This window comes from Crocuta crocuta, unplaced genomic scaffold (assembly GCF_008692635.1).
Source record: "Crocuta crocuta isolate KB4526 unplaced genomic scaffold, BGI_CrCroc_1.0 scaffold646, whole genome shotgun sequence".
Taxonomy (NCBI): Eukaryota; Metazoa; Chordata; class Mammalia; order Carnivora; family Hyaenidae; genus Crocuta; species Crocuta crocuta.
In genome coordinates, this window is record NW_027530851.1 from 1,963,757 (window position 1) to 1,977,487 (window position 13,731).

The 13,731-nt window shown below is 36.6% G+C and overlaps 1 protein-coding gene across 3 annotated transcripts in view; it reads left to right on the forward strand.

The window, feature by feature from the left end:
- The window catches only part of LOC144235837 (uncharacterized), a 213,945-nt gene that overhangs the window by 188,061 nt on the left and 12,153 nt on the right, over positions 1–13,731 (forward strand). For 2 of the 3 annotated variants that reach the window (XR_013336330.1, XR_013336331.1), the window contains one exon: positions 11,392–11,663. The exons of the other annotated variant lie outside the window; for it this stretch is intronic. The gene's annotated coding sequence lies outside the window, so the exon portion shown is untranslated. The remainder of the gene's footprint in view (positions 1–11,391; positions 11,664–13,731) is intronic. 3 annotated transcript variants of the gene reach the window in all.

A 13,731-nucleotide genomic window follows, 5' to 3' on the forward strand; every position in this document is an offset into this window, starting at 1 on the left:
CAAGGTACTGCGTATATGTGCCACACACTGTGTTTTCCAAGCTACATAGTGTTGTTATCTCATGTAACCAAATTGATGGGGAAAAAATACAAAGGAAAAAAAAACATGGACAAATTGCATGCTTATGAATGATGACCTATACATTAGGAAATCACATAAATGATAAAAACAGTTATTAGGTATGTCAAAAAAGTAATGAGAATAATTCTGTAGGAGAAATATACACACTGGTGTCTGAAATTAAGGATCACCTAATTCTTTTAAATTCAGCAACTGGGAAAAATGGCCAATTAAGAAATAAGAAGAAAGAAGGGGAAAAGAAAGTCACACCATTTATCAGTTTTTGTCACACAAGGCTATTGTGGAAATGTGACGGAGAGGTTTTTTATTATTGTTTTTATTTTGACTGGGCTCAGAGTTTTGCTCACTCAAAAGATTCAATTGTGAGAACTTGCTCTAAAGTCCCAGCTCGTTGATGGACAGGCATCCTCTCCCAAGGTAACAGGGAAGCTATTTTAGCAACTCTTATATTTTTGGAAAACTCAGTGTTTGCTGTAATTTGATCTAACTGCAACCTATATCTCACCTACATTTATCAACGCCAAGCCACAGAAATGCCTGGAAGGGCCAGAATGCTTGCAGCTTGTACTATGCATTTGTGGTATTTTGGCTGCTTCGCTATAAAAATATTATGCCACAGAAAATACATTCTGATTCCATGTAGCAACCCAACCCACAAACATGAAGCTGAATGTTGGTTTTATTAGCCTTAACTAATTTGTATTTCCTTGAGAGTAGAAATCAATAGTAAATTTATGGATTCATGTAATTGAGCTTGGGGGAAGAAAGCAACTTCAATATCAAGTGTCCAAATTTTTTCCCTTTTTTATGATATCAATGCTTTCTTCCTATCATGTCTTAATTATCTAAAATAATTATAAGCAGTTATATTTTATCTTGTCAACTACTTATGATGTTTCTAAGTAATGATGGCATCTCTTCTATGTATTCAATAAAAGAGTAAAAAATTCCAAAACTATTCAGAAATGCCCAATAATTTTTACCAGAGAAAGGAGAAAAATTCTTCTTAGACTTACAAATGCAGGTATTCCTTCATTTAGTCATTTATACCTTCTTGTGTTTACAAATTTGAGGGCAAACACTTATTGGAAATTGAGGGATCAAAATAAACAAACCTTGATCCAAGCCATTAAAAAGGTCCATGAGGTGGAATACTACATGGCAATGAGAAAGAATGAAATCTGGCCATGNTTGTAAAAAAAAAAAAAAAAGGTCCATGAGGGAGACAGACATTGATGCAAATGCAATTACAATAAAAGGAGATGAGTGCTTTAAAATAAAATGTATTTTAAAGTTATGTCTGTCCTTTTACAGTCAGATATTCTTACATTAAATTATAAATTTTGAGCCATTGACTTGTCTTTCCACTATACTATCTAGGTTCTTTGGTTATTCTCCCATATCATTTTCACTATCATTATTTCTCTATCAATATCTCCATAATTATTGGAGAATATCTAATGATGTATAAAGGAAGCATTTTTGAGTAAGGAATCATACCTGTCTCAGTGGCAACTTTATTATTTTGGCAAAAGGCAAAAGGATTCATTCCAGCACCTCTTCTCTGCCCTGTGTTGTGAACCAACTCCATTTTCATGATAAAGGACTGAATTAAATCAAACCCCTAGCAATAAGAGGAGGCTCATCTGTGTGTATTTCTTGTTGTTGTTGTTGTTGTCATTAACTATCAGTGAGAAACTTATGGGACCTCTTTCTCCTCTACTCTATAGGAGAATTGCCAGGCCCTCAAAATGCTTTGGATCCCTGCCCTCATTTAGGAACTGTTTCAATGTGATCTTATAAACAGGCTATCAATATAAATAGGTACAGACATATATGTGTATTCATTCAAATTACCTTTTATGAAGTAATTAAGATAACTTGTCCTTTATTATAGAACTTAGCCATGTATTCAACACTTTTCTTTGCATCCCCTAAATGAATATGTTGATGAATCTGGTAGCTGCGGTGGGGGGGGGAGGGGTTCTAATGTTGGCTGTGTTTATGAAATATGTAATAAATATGCCTGAGGTGTGAGATACTTAAACTTTGCCTACACATGTCCAAATTCATTTTGCACCTATCAATAAGAGATAAATCCTGTGGCGAAGCAATATAGAAAGGTACATTTCTGACTCTGTTTTCATGGAAGAAACAAAAGTATTAATATTCAGATGTTCAGCAGTATTAATATTCAGATGTATATAGCAAGTGATCAGAGGGTGACCTTGGATGTTTACTAAATTTTCCTATGTACAAGTTTCCTTAACCATATTATGGGGATTATAAATAACCCGATTTTATGTTCAATAAATGTCTCACTTAAACCTGTGATAAGTGCTATGTAAAGATCATTGTAATATTTTGTAAGTCCACTGCTCAAATATATGATTATCGAATTTAAATGCCTTTGGAAAATCCTCTGTATGCCCAATATTTCTACATCTGGAGTTGAATACCAACTCAGTCCAGTCTTTTTAATGCTTTAATTTTTCAATGATTAATAACAATTTTTCTCCTATAGCTCTTTCCCTCTCTTTATAAGTTGTACAAAGAACTTAAAAGAAATTCAGATGTGGAAAAAGCTTTTCCTACACACACACAATGAAGGAGAATCCAGTTTCCAGATGACAGTGTAAGAGGCACAGAAGTTGCCACTCATCTTATCAAGTATAAAGCTGAACAAACTAAAGAATCAACAGCGCAAATCTATCCAAGAAATGAGATCATAGGGGAAAGTACTGCTTCCAAAATTGAAGAGACAGATGGAGGATACCAGTAAATCTCAATTTACCAGAGCAGAAATCTCTGCAGGAACACATGCTAGGGTAGGAAAATTTAAACTGTAATTGACAATTGCTGGAGGCTCAGAGTGGACAAGTCTGAGAGTTAAAAAATCAGGAGGACCCAGTCAACAGAGGGCTCCCAAATTTTTGTTAGTTTTACCTCCAGGAGCTTCACCTGGTCTTCACAGTGAATATCAGAGGAAAATCCCTTTATGCTTCCAGCAGGAAAAGGGGGAAAGGAACCATTTGGAAATATGTATGCTATAGCACTGTGTTCTTAACCAGGCAATCCCTCAGGAAAAACCATTTTACTACAGCCTAACCTGCTAGGGTTTCATCAGAACCTGATCAATCTGGGAGAAGAGAAATGCCCAATTTTAGTCAGCAATAATCTTCTATATGAGAAAAGGAAAGTACCCAATCCAGCTCTCTCCAAATCTTCCATGTTGGGAAAGGGAAATACACAACCCCAGCATCCTCTAGCTATCAAGTTCCACCTAAGGGGAGAAAAGAAAAACTGAGAAACACAGGCAAAATTCAAAGTTATGGAGGACAGGCTCACTGAAAGATTGAGACCCAATCACAGAATGATAGAACACTTCCATTCCCCTCACATCTTAACACTTCCACAATAAAAAAACAGTTTACCATGTTTTGAAGACACTGCTAAGAGACCCTTGCATGAAGCATGCAGGACCTGACAGGGGGTGAGATCAGGATGACACAGGGGCCGGGGTATGCAGGCATTTAAGGTCAGGATAAGAATTTGGATTTTGTCCTAATTTTTATTGGATGAACTACACAATTTTTAGCAGGGAGATCATTTGATCTGATTTGTCTTTTAAGGAGGAGATACTAGCTGGTATGCAGAGAACAGAATGAGGTGGAATATGACTAGGGAAGAGTCCATGGCAATAGTCAAGGAGATAGTATTATGGACTTGTACAGCAAAAATGGAAGTGGTGAGAAGTTATCCAATTTAGAAGGTATTTAAATTTAAAGACGATAAGATATGCTGATGAATTAGATGTGAGAGATGACAGGAAGAGAGGAATCAGTGATAGCTAGTAGTTTTTTGGACAAAGTAACTTTGTACAAATGTAGTACATTTTACTTAGAAGGAGATTATAGAAGAAGGAGCAGATTTGGGTGGACAATAGTAGACCAAGATTCTGTTTGGACGTCTTGAGTTTGAAGTGCTTATTAAGCAATAGGTGTATAAATAAATTAAAGACAATTTCTACACACAAAGCATTTCTAAATGTTCTTTGTATACTAACTCATATAATCTTCACAGCAACATTGCAATAAAAGTACTATTGCCATCATCCTCATTTTAAAGTTTAATATTTAAACAAGGTTTGGGGCGCCTGGGTGGCTTAGTCGGTTAAGCGTCCGACTTNTTAAACAAGGTTTAACACTTACCTGAGCTGCAATAGTAAGTGGAAGAGGTCTGGTTTTAGGAGTCTGTATTCTTAAACACTATCACATATTAGATGGATATGCCAATCAGTCATTAAGGAAAAGCAAATGCTATTCTTCTTATTTAAAAAAATAGGCTAATGTGACAATTTTATAGATAGATCCTTTAAAGAATATCAAATTACCAAACTGATGCATTAACAACAAATTAAATTATGTCCAAAATTATTATCTCAACTAAATTTTCTAAAGATTTCCCTCCAAAACCCGTTATGGAATAAATGTTCCTTATATTACATGGACTTGAAAAAATAGAAAAGTGAAATATTTACTATCCCATTCACATTATGAAATACATGTAGCTTTAGTACAAGATTAAAATTATATAATTCAACTTTCTTTATGAATATTTTAATGAAAACTTTATAAGGTTTTGAAACAGAATATATAATATTGAAATAATTATCTTCTGTGACCATGTAGGGTGTATTCTAAGAAGCACATGTATATAACATGAGGAAAACTATTAGCAGAATCCCATGCATTAACGGAAAAATAATAAACATGTTATTAGACAACAATCATTAAAAAGTTAAAATGATCACATTTGTATATGGTTTTATGTAAATAAAGAATTTCCTCAACATTTAAAACCAGGGAGATGGAAATCCAATTTGGGTGGGAAATATAGATGGTTCAATCTTAAAACCAGAATTCGGGATGATTGAGTTACTCATATACTATGCTAAAGAGTTTGGATTTTGCTCTAGGAGATAAAGGAGAGCCAATTATGGACCTATTATAAGTGGGAAGGCCTAGGGAAAGAACATATAGTCTTCAGTAAGTAGTCAAATCAAACAGACAGCAACTCATGGACTGGAACAGACTTGCTTACCTGGGAAGAAGAAGAATTTTTCTCCCAAAGAATAGTTACTATCACAAGTCAGGCTAAAGTCAGCAATCTTCTACAGATTAGGATTCAAGCAGTTAAAAAAATGCCTAAAGTAAGTAAATAACTTTGTATTTTACTTTGAATAAATTAAAAGTCCATCTATTTTAGGTTAGTTAAAGGGAATTAAAGAAAGGGATGCCAGAAAGCAGGGGTATTTAAGAAGAAACAAAATTCATTGTTCCTGATACCTTGATATTTTGATATATTAAAAAAAAAACACAACTAAATATATATGTTGAGTCAGAATGCACACTGGACTGAGAACCAACTATTGATTAGCTAAGCATATTTCCATATTGCTGACAGGATCCTGGAGGCAGGTAGTATACTTAATCATCACCGACCATGAAAAGAAGTCCATGTTATTTGGTATTATATAAATGTGAAACATAGACTGGTGTGTTTCGGAATGGAAGTAATTTCTTCTAATATCCAAACGGGGATTCCATTTCTTGTTCACCAACCTTATTCTCCTTCAAGGGAGAAATAGCAGGATAATACAATAGTTCTTGCCTCCCTCTTCTGCCTTCACCAGGCACGCGCGCGCACACACACACACACACACACACACACACACACAGATGCATCACACCAGCAGAAAGTTAATAGCAGTACAAATATTCACACTCTGATTTACTGAAATATTTAGGCTTCAGACAAATATTCTCCACATAATGTAAGACAATTCAGAAATTGGTTTCTTTCAAGTTGAACATAATTAATTATGTCTAACTCAATGATAAAGATTTCCCAAAAAATGCCATCTGTTCTAAGAGTAGTATAGTGATCTCTCAACTTTTCCTTCCTCCACTGGTTTATTTCTAATATAAGCCATCATTTCCTCATAAATGGAAACAAATATATGTGTATTAAGAAAGGTCATAAACGGCTTCTACTACAAAGCTGTCATTATCAAGACAGTGTGGTATTGGCACAAAAACAGACACATAGACCAATGGAATAGAATTGAGAGCTCAGAAGTGGACCCAAAAGTATACAGCCAACTAATCTTTGACAAAGCAGGAAAGAGTATCCAATGGAAAAAAGACAGCCTCTTTAACAGATGGTGCTGGGAGAACTGGACAGCAACATGCAGAAGAATGAAACTAGATCATTTTCTCACACCATACATAAACATAAAGTCAAAATGGAGAAAGGACATGAATGTGAGACAGGAAACCATCAAAACCCTAGAGGAGAAAGCAGGAAACAACTTCCTTGACCTCAACTGCAGNTGTATTTGGAAAAATGTAAATAGATTTTGTGTTCTTCATAAACATTGGTTAAAGCTACCTAAATTAAAAATGTTACTGGAAGAACTAGCCTCCTGCCCTACCTCTCACTCATTCCTTTACCTAAGGAGTCAGATCAGGGAAATATATTCTATACCAGGAACTCCTGCTTATAGAAATGTAGTGAGACAGGGGGATACCTGACTATTAAATTGACTTTGAATTTCAAATATTTTAATTTCAATTCCAGATGTTTATATAACTAATAAAATATGTGGTTTTGTTATTTGCCATGGAAATCTAATGGAGCTGTTTTCTTTTGCTTCACTATGATTTGGGAGAGTTGTCTAGAAACAAGAGATGGAAACTGAAACTTTGTACATAATAATACAAAGAATTATAGTTATTGTTCACATCTATCTGTGTAAATTGGTATATTCACACACAAATAGTGCTTCTCTCTTTAAGTGTGGATTTAGGCTGCAGCATTTTTTAAATGATTGTTTATCTTTGGGAGGGGTAAATGTATGTGGACATATGTGTTTATTCTGATCTCCATCGGAGGCCTGGTGCCAGAGGAAAATTTCAAGAATATATTATTCAAGAACCTTTGGATTGTGACAGGAAATCAACTCAAATTGGCTTAGGTTAAAACAAAAATCTTGGAAATTCCAAGAAGTACCAACTTTAATCATGTCTGGATCCAAGAGGCTCAAATGCCATCATTAGTGTCAATCAACCTTTATATTTCAGCCTTGCGTTCTTCTTGATTGGCCTTATTTTTCTGCTTTTATGGTGCCTGATGGTAGCTCAGACTTACTTCATCCATTTGCTGGCAGTCTTAGAAAAAACTCCCCAAAACAAAATGTCCTTCCTAGTTGCTTCTGAAAAATTCCTGAAATTACTTCGATTAGAGCAAAGACTGATTAATCAATCACCATGGCCAGACCACAATACCAATTGTTCAGCTCTGGGTCATGAGCTCACCTCTGATTCCAGTGGTTAGGCTAGCCCCACCTAAACCACATGGAATGAAAGTGGGTGGAGTTGATCCCTAAGGAAAGTTAAGATACTATTACAAGGATATGGACAATGATACTAGTTATGCAGAAACAACACATGTCCACCCAGCAGCCTGGGCCAGTTTCACTTCACACTGGTTGCAAAGCCAGATGGTAACCAAAATATAGAAGTCATCATAGACTATTTTCTGTAGGCCCTCCTCCTCCTAAATGCAGCTCTTTCTTACTGTTGTCAAGGTCGTAAATTTGGACTCCCTATCTCAGTCTTTGGAAAATGCCCTGTGGGATGTTCATTGATCACAGGAGTGCCCAGATTAAGAGAAGGCCATGGGTAAAAGCAATCCACATAGGTATCAGGAAATTTTTTTTTTCTGAGAGAGAACTAGAGACTTTTACTTGGAACAATCCCAAACTTGCAGCAAAGCCTTAAATAGCCATAAACTTTGTGGTTAGGTATTAATGAGAGCAAAGTAACAGATTAGTGATGGAGAGTGTGGTTCTCTGGAATCGGCACCATACCACCAAGGAAGACCCAAGTTCTAGGTGGTAAACAGCAATGAACAGAGCAGTGACCAAAGGCCATGCAGAAAGCGAGGCTGAGATGACCACATGACATAGATAATAGCTGCCAAGTCAATGACTCAGGAGTTGACGTGGGACAAACCCTCTTGTTCTTTTATTTTCCAAATAAACTAGGTGACCCTTAGATTCAGGAGGTTGACATTTCAGTTACACAATCATAAAAACCCAAAAATTAGAAGCAACAGCAAAAGGTACAATGTGTTATTATTTTCAGATGGGAAAATAGGGTGGGATGACTCTTTCATAGTGACTATTTTAAGCTGTGAAGACAGCACAATATTGCAAAGTGATTTGGCATTTTAATAGGCCACAATCAAATGCTGATTAAAAATTGGAAGCTTAGGCTTCCTCGCATGAAAATTTTCTTCATCTGCTCTTCAGATGTAACTTTCTTATCCTCGCCACCTTCATACAATATTGTACTCATCAGTTTTCTAGATGGCACCAGTCAAAACCAGATTGCGGAATAGGGGGCAATTCAAGAACTTGGTGGAAAGGTATAAAAGATGGGGACTTTTAGATCCCAAACATTACAAAAAGATTATGAATGTGATCATGAAATAGTCACTTGCATTCAGCAACGCACAATGCTCTTTATGTGCATATGGGTGTACATGGCAGGGGAAGAGCTTGGAAAATCAGTTAAACATACCCTTGACCCTCTGAGAGTTTCTAAGACCCTCACACAGATTTAAATGTAGAAGAACATTTATGCAAATGTGTACTAGCAAGAATAAGTGATCTACCAGAAAGAGAACAAATGTAATGAAATTTTTATGTTGCTTTGCAATCGTCAATTTTAGAACAATGTTCTCAGTAAGTGTCTTTTCTTTGTTGCAGCTTAAAGAGTTTATAGGTAATGGGATTATGGCTCTACTTTCATCCTATGTGAACTCCTTCTGGGGCAAATGAAGAGCCAAAGTCTTCTTTTCACCCTCTGGGCCTCTCCCCCTGGAGTATCTGTACTGATCATAGGCTATCCGCTGAACTTTGGACCTGGCTAATGGGAGCAAATAGGAACGAATCAAACTTCCAGAGAAATTGTCAACAATTCCAGCCATCATTAATGTTCAGTGCTCCCTTGGATTTTAGCCACGTTCTTACCTTTAATCACTGGACACCCTTAGGATAATGCACCACACCTGGGACTGGGGATAATTTACCACTTGCAGATGGGTTAGCACTGCAGTTCACTTAGACGGAGTTTTGCATTTATTCTGGGTCCCAGAGGCCTTTCTTTTATAGTGCAGTTATATCCACTAAAATTATAACTTCCAAAATTCTGCTCTATTTTATTGCTCTTGCAAAGTATTTATGACCTCTACTGCTTAAGTGGACATTTTTAGAGATTTACTGCTGAAAGCTTTCAGGAGAATTGCACAAAAGTGCTGCTGCTGGTGCTGAACTACTAGATGAGATTCTGTAAGGACTTTTTATAAGATGCCAATATTTAGTTTTAGTTTCTGATACCTTAAGAGCAAATCATATTGAAATACAGAAAGTTTATTTTGTGGCACATCATCATCTAGTAGATTTGATAAGCACCTTATACTGTATAGATTAACATGCTGATTTCTTTTTCTCCTATTTTAATGCAATTTCAGGTAGCCAGGGATTGAGTTTTTTTTTTTTCAAACCAGTGAGTTAATTGTGCCTTCTTAAATTTTTATGCTTATATTCAAGAGAGACCTCTTTTGGCAACTCCCTGTCCACTTTTCATATCAGTTTCCTTCTCTGCTAAGCTATTCAGTGTTCTCAAATAGCCTTGGCAGGCAGAATTTCCAGGAAGTGTTACTGGGGAGAGTCCCAGGAAAACATGGGCAAAGAATTCCCTGAGTTGAACTGCCTTTTTCTGCCAGATTGAGGGGTTTTGCACAACCTAGACTAGAACACATAAGAGAAAGGAGTGTTTGTTTCAACCATACCTGAAGGCCTGGGCTGGGAAGAGGATTGGCTAGAGAGCCGAGCCCTGGCCACACAAGTGTCACCAGAGAAGTAAAAACTGGTCACGTCTTGTTAAATTCTCAGCATCTCCTGCTTCCCCACCCCCATCCTTGTTGTGACACTTCCATGGACACAGCCCCTATTATACCCTTGTCCTGAATATACCGATACATGAGCCAATAAGAATATTAAAAGGGCACACTTGTTCTTCAGGACTCCTGGGGACTACAGGCTATGAAAACTAATACATGCACATGTACCTCCACACACACACCCAGGCTGGCTATCAGTACCAGTGCAGCATACATGTAATTTTCAACAAAGCAACTACAGAAATTCCATCAGACAACAATTTCTAAGTAGTACTTTATGTTTTATGATACTATGGGTTGTGACGTGATAAAATTTAATAATAGACCCAATCTAGCTGAGTCACTTGCTGACACCACTAGCCCCTCAACTGTCCCAGCTTTAAGACTGAAAATGGCCCTTCCAGATGCTCAGGTCACTCAGGGCCATTTTTTTCTGAAAGTTGCATGGATTCATCGCCTTCCCCAGAACCAGAAACGGAAACTTGCAAGCATCACTTATTTAGTCATACTAGGGAGGCTGAGGGGAGGAGGAGAAGATGAAAGAGACATATTAAACCTATTTGGGCACATGATTTCTCAACTACCCCCACCTCCTCCTCTACATATTCTGCCTCCACCCACACTCACTCTATTACAGCCACAGTGAACAACTACTTCCCGAACACATTAGGCCTCTGCATGCCTTATGCTCTGCAAAATACGATTTATTTCAGGCTGGGGAGTCCCTAGCTTTCTTAGGGACTTACTCAAGTGTTAAATCCTCTGTGAAAATGTCCCTGACTCCCCAGGCAGAACTCATCATTCCTCCTTGTGTGAGCCCCTAGTACTTATATTCATTAACTCAGGGCTCTATTGTAATGGTTCTGGGCCTTTATCAGTTTCTTCCACCTGACTACAGATTCTTTGAGGTCAAGAATCATGTCTTTGTTCATCTTGGTAACCACCTTTCTATTTTCCTGGTCCCAGTGTCTAATAGAATAAATGTTTAGCCCAGGGAAGATGTTACAGTGTATTGAGTGAACTAATGACTGAAGAACTAAAGTAAGGGAGGGATAACACATAGTCTCTAGCCCCCAGCCATAAATCTGAATCTGCTGAATAGTCTGAGAATGCTTGGAAGGTGGTTGATCAGAAGTATCTAGAAGATGCCAGAGCTGGTAAGCCTCTTTCTTTTTCTTATTTTTCTTCTCTTCTTCTTAACCTCAGTGTTAAGTAATGCTGCCTTAATTTTAAGCCTATTTTCCTCTATTCTTTATTCTTTTTTTTCCCCTATCTCAGATCTCCAGACGCTTCCTTCTGTCTTCTCAGCATGTTTAAATTTGCAGACCATCTATGGAAGGAAATTGATAGACTCAAAGTTCAGGGCTTCTAAGAATCTGCTACCTTGAGCCCTCCTGTTCTCAAATGCTTGATCCTGCAATACAGCCCAGAGTACACACTCAATGAATCTCTTTGGAGAAGACAGATGAACAGAAATCAGACAAATGGTACCCAGGGAAAAGAAGTTATGGATCACGGAAGTAACCAAAAGAAGTCATTTTTATTTTCAAGTAAGTTCTCAAACCATCGTGCCTTAACCTAATTTTTGTGTAAATTATGTGATTAAATAAAAAAATAAAGAATGAAAAAATAACAAATGAGAAATAAATATATTTCCATTTCAAGCTAATAGTTTTTTGGGTGTTTACTATGATGCCTGGGACTATTCTAGATGCTTTGCATATGTTATATAATTTAGTTCTCACCACAATCCAGCGGGGAGATTTAGCTATTTTTCCATTTTGCTCTGAGGGAGCTGAGGTGGAAAGAAAGATTGAGTAAGTTGCTTGAGACTTGTGCTAGTTGGTAGGTGGTGGAGAATGGTTTCAGATATCTGCCAACTTACTCCATGCAGCTTCTCCAAATATTAACAAAAAGCTAAATTGTGATATGGTGTTATAAAAGCAATGCTAACAGATTAATGTATTATTTATGCATAACTACATAGCAGCATAACTGCCTAGCAACATGTCATTATGTAAGTAAATTAAATTTACTTACATTAAATAAGCTATTGTGATTTTAATTTTAAAGAATAACAAAATCTAGGTATATATGACCAGTGTTCATAATTTGGATTCATACTGCTTGTTTCTCAACTTGGCCAGTTTCTATGTTTCACATTTTATATATGCTGAAATTAAAGAATAAAAATCCTTCATGAATGGGCACACCTTGCTTTTATAAAAAAAAGTTAAAGCACCAGAATTTCTGATTCCAGGTTTCTTTCTTCAAGGTCACAAGACCATGTTGTAGGACATTTGCTTTTATGCTGTTTGACTTCTGTACAGGTGCTAACATCTTTAATTTGTAGCTTCAAATGATGAAACAGAATTATCAAATGATGCCTAAAATCTACTCAGTGTAGATTTAGAGGAATTGACTGAGATGTTCTTAAGAATAATAGCTACGCTAATTATTGAGTGTTTTTTTTAATGTACCGAGAACTGTTCTAAGTTTAATTTATGTATTAACTCCTTAAATTCTCCAAAAATTCTAAGAAGTAACTGCAAGTGTTATTCTCATTTTATAATGAGGGAACTAAGGCTAAGATAAGTAACTTGTCCAAAGACACATAGCAAAAAATGGAGAGGTCAGAACCAAGACTAGAATCTTGGCAGCATTTGCTCCAATCACTGCACATACTGCTTCACTATGCTAGATTATCAACTTTTTATAGTTGTAAAACTTAGCCAATGTGAAAGATAATTATTAGCCCAACACATTTTGTTAGGTAAATGATGAAAGCTCTATCCCAGAATCTAGGACTGTCCATTGTCTAGAGTAACAGTCAGTGTTCCAGTATCACATACTTAAAATGCATACAGACAGAGCATGAGTAAGAAAAGAGGAGAAATACTACAAGAAGATTATTAAATATAGAACGATGGAGAAGTAAGAATAGATGGAAACAGGGATAAGAAGTGAAGCAAAGCTTAGGGCATATTTCTCAATAGGCATCTAGGTTTAAAATTTATTTCCATGGGTGTGGGAGAGCAGGATGATAGAAAATTCAGTGACACAGAAGATACTCTGTCAGGAAGATCCCATTCTTTCAGTTGGCCACAAAAGTAGAATTAATGGGCTTGCTGCACCTCTGGGACTTTGTCTCTTTTATATCTGTGTGAAAACTAGAAAAAAAGGAACATTGGTAACAACTTCTTTGAACTATATACTTACTGTGGGTTTGTATAAGTGAACTGTTTCTAGGGTCTCATACAGAAACCTGGGCGAAAGAATCGACTAGGAATTTGACCAAGAGCAGTTTATAAAGTTCTGGTATCTTTAGGAGGAACTTGACGGAGGAACAAGGGGGAGAAGAAGGGCGGAAATGGTGGGGGAAAGGGAGAGAGGCAAACCATGAGAAACTCTTGAATGCTGACAAAAACTGAGGACTGATGGATGTGGGGGGGAGGGAGGGATGGGCATAGAGGAGGACACTTATGGGGATGAGCACTGAGTGTTATGTGGAAACTAATTCGACAATAAACTATTTGTAAAAAAATAAATAAATAAATAAATGTTAAAATAAATAAACAAATAAATAAATAAATAAAGTTCTGTTATGTGATTAGAGTG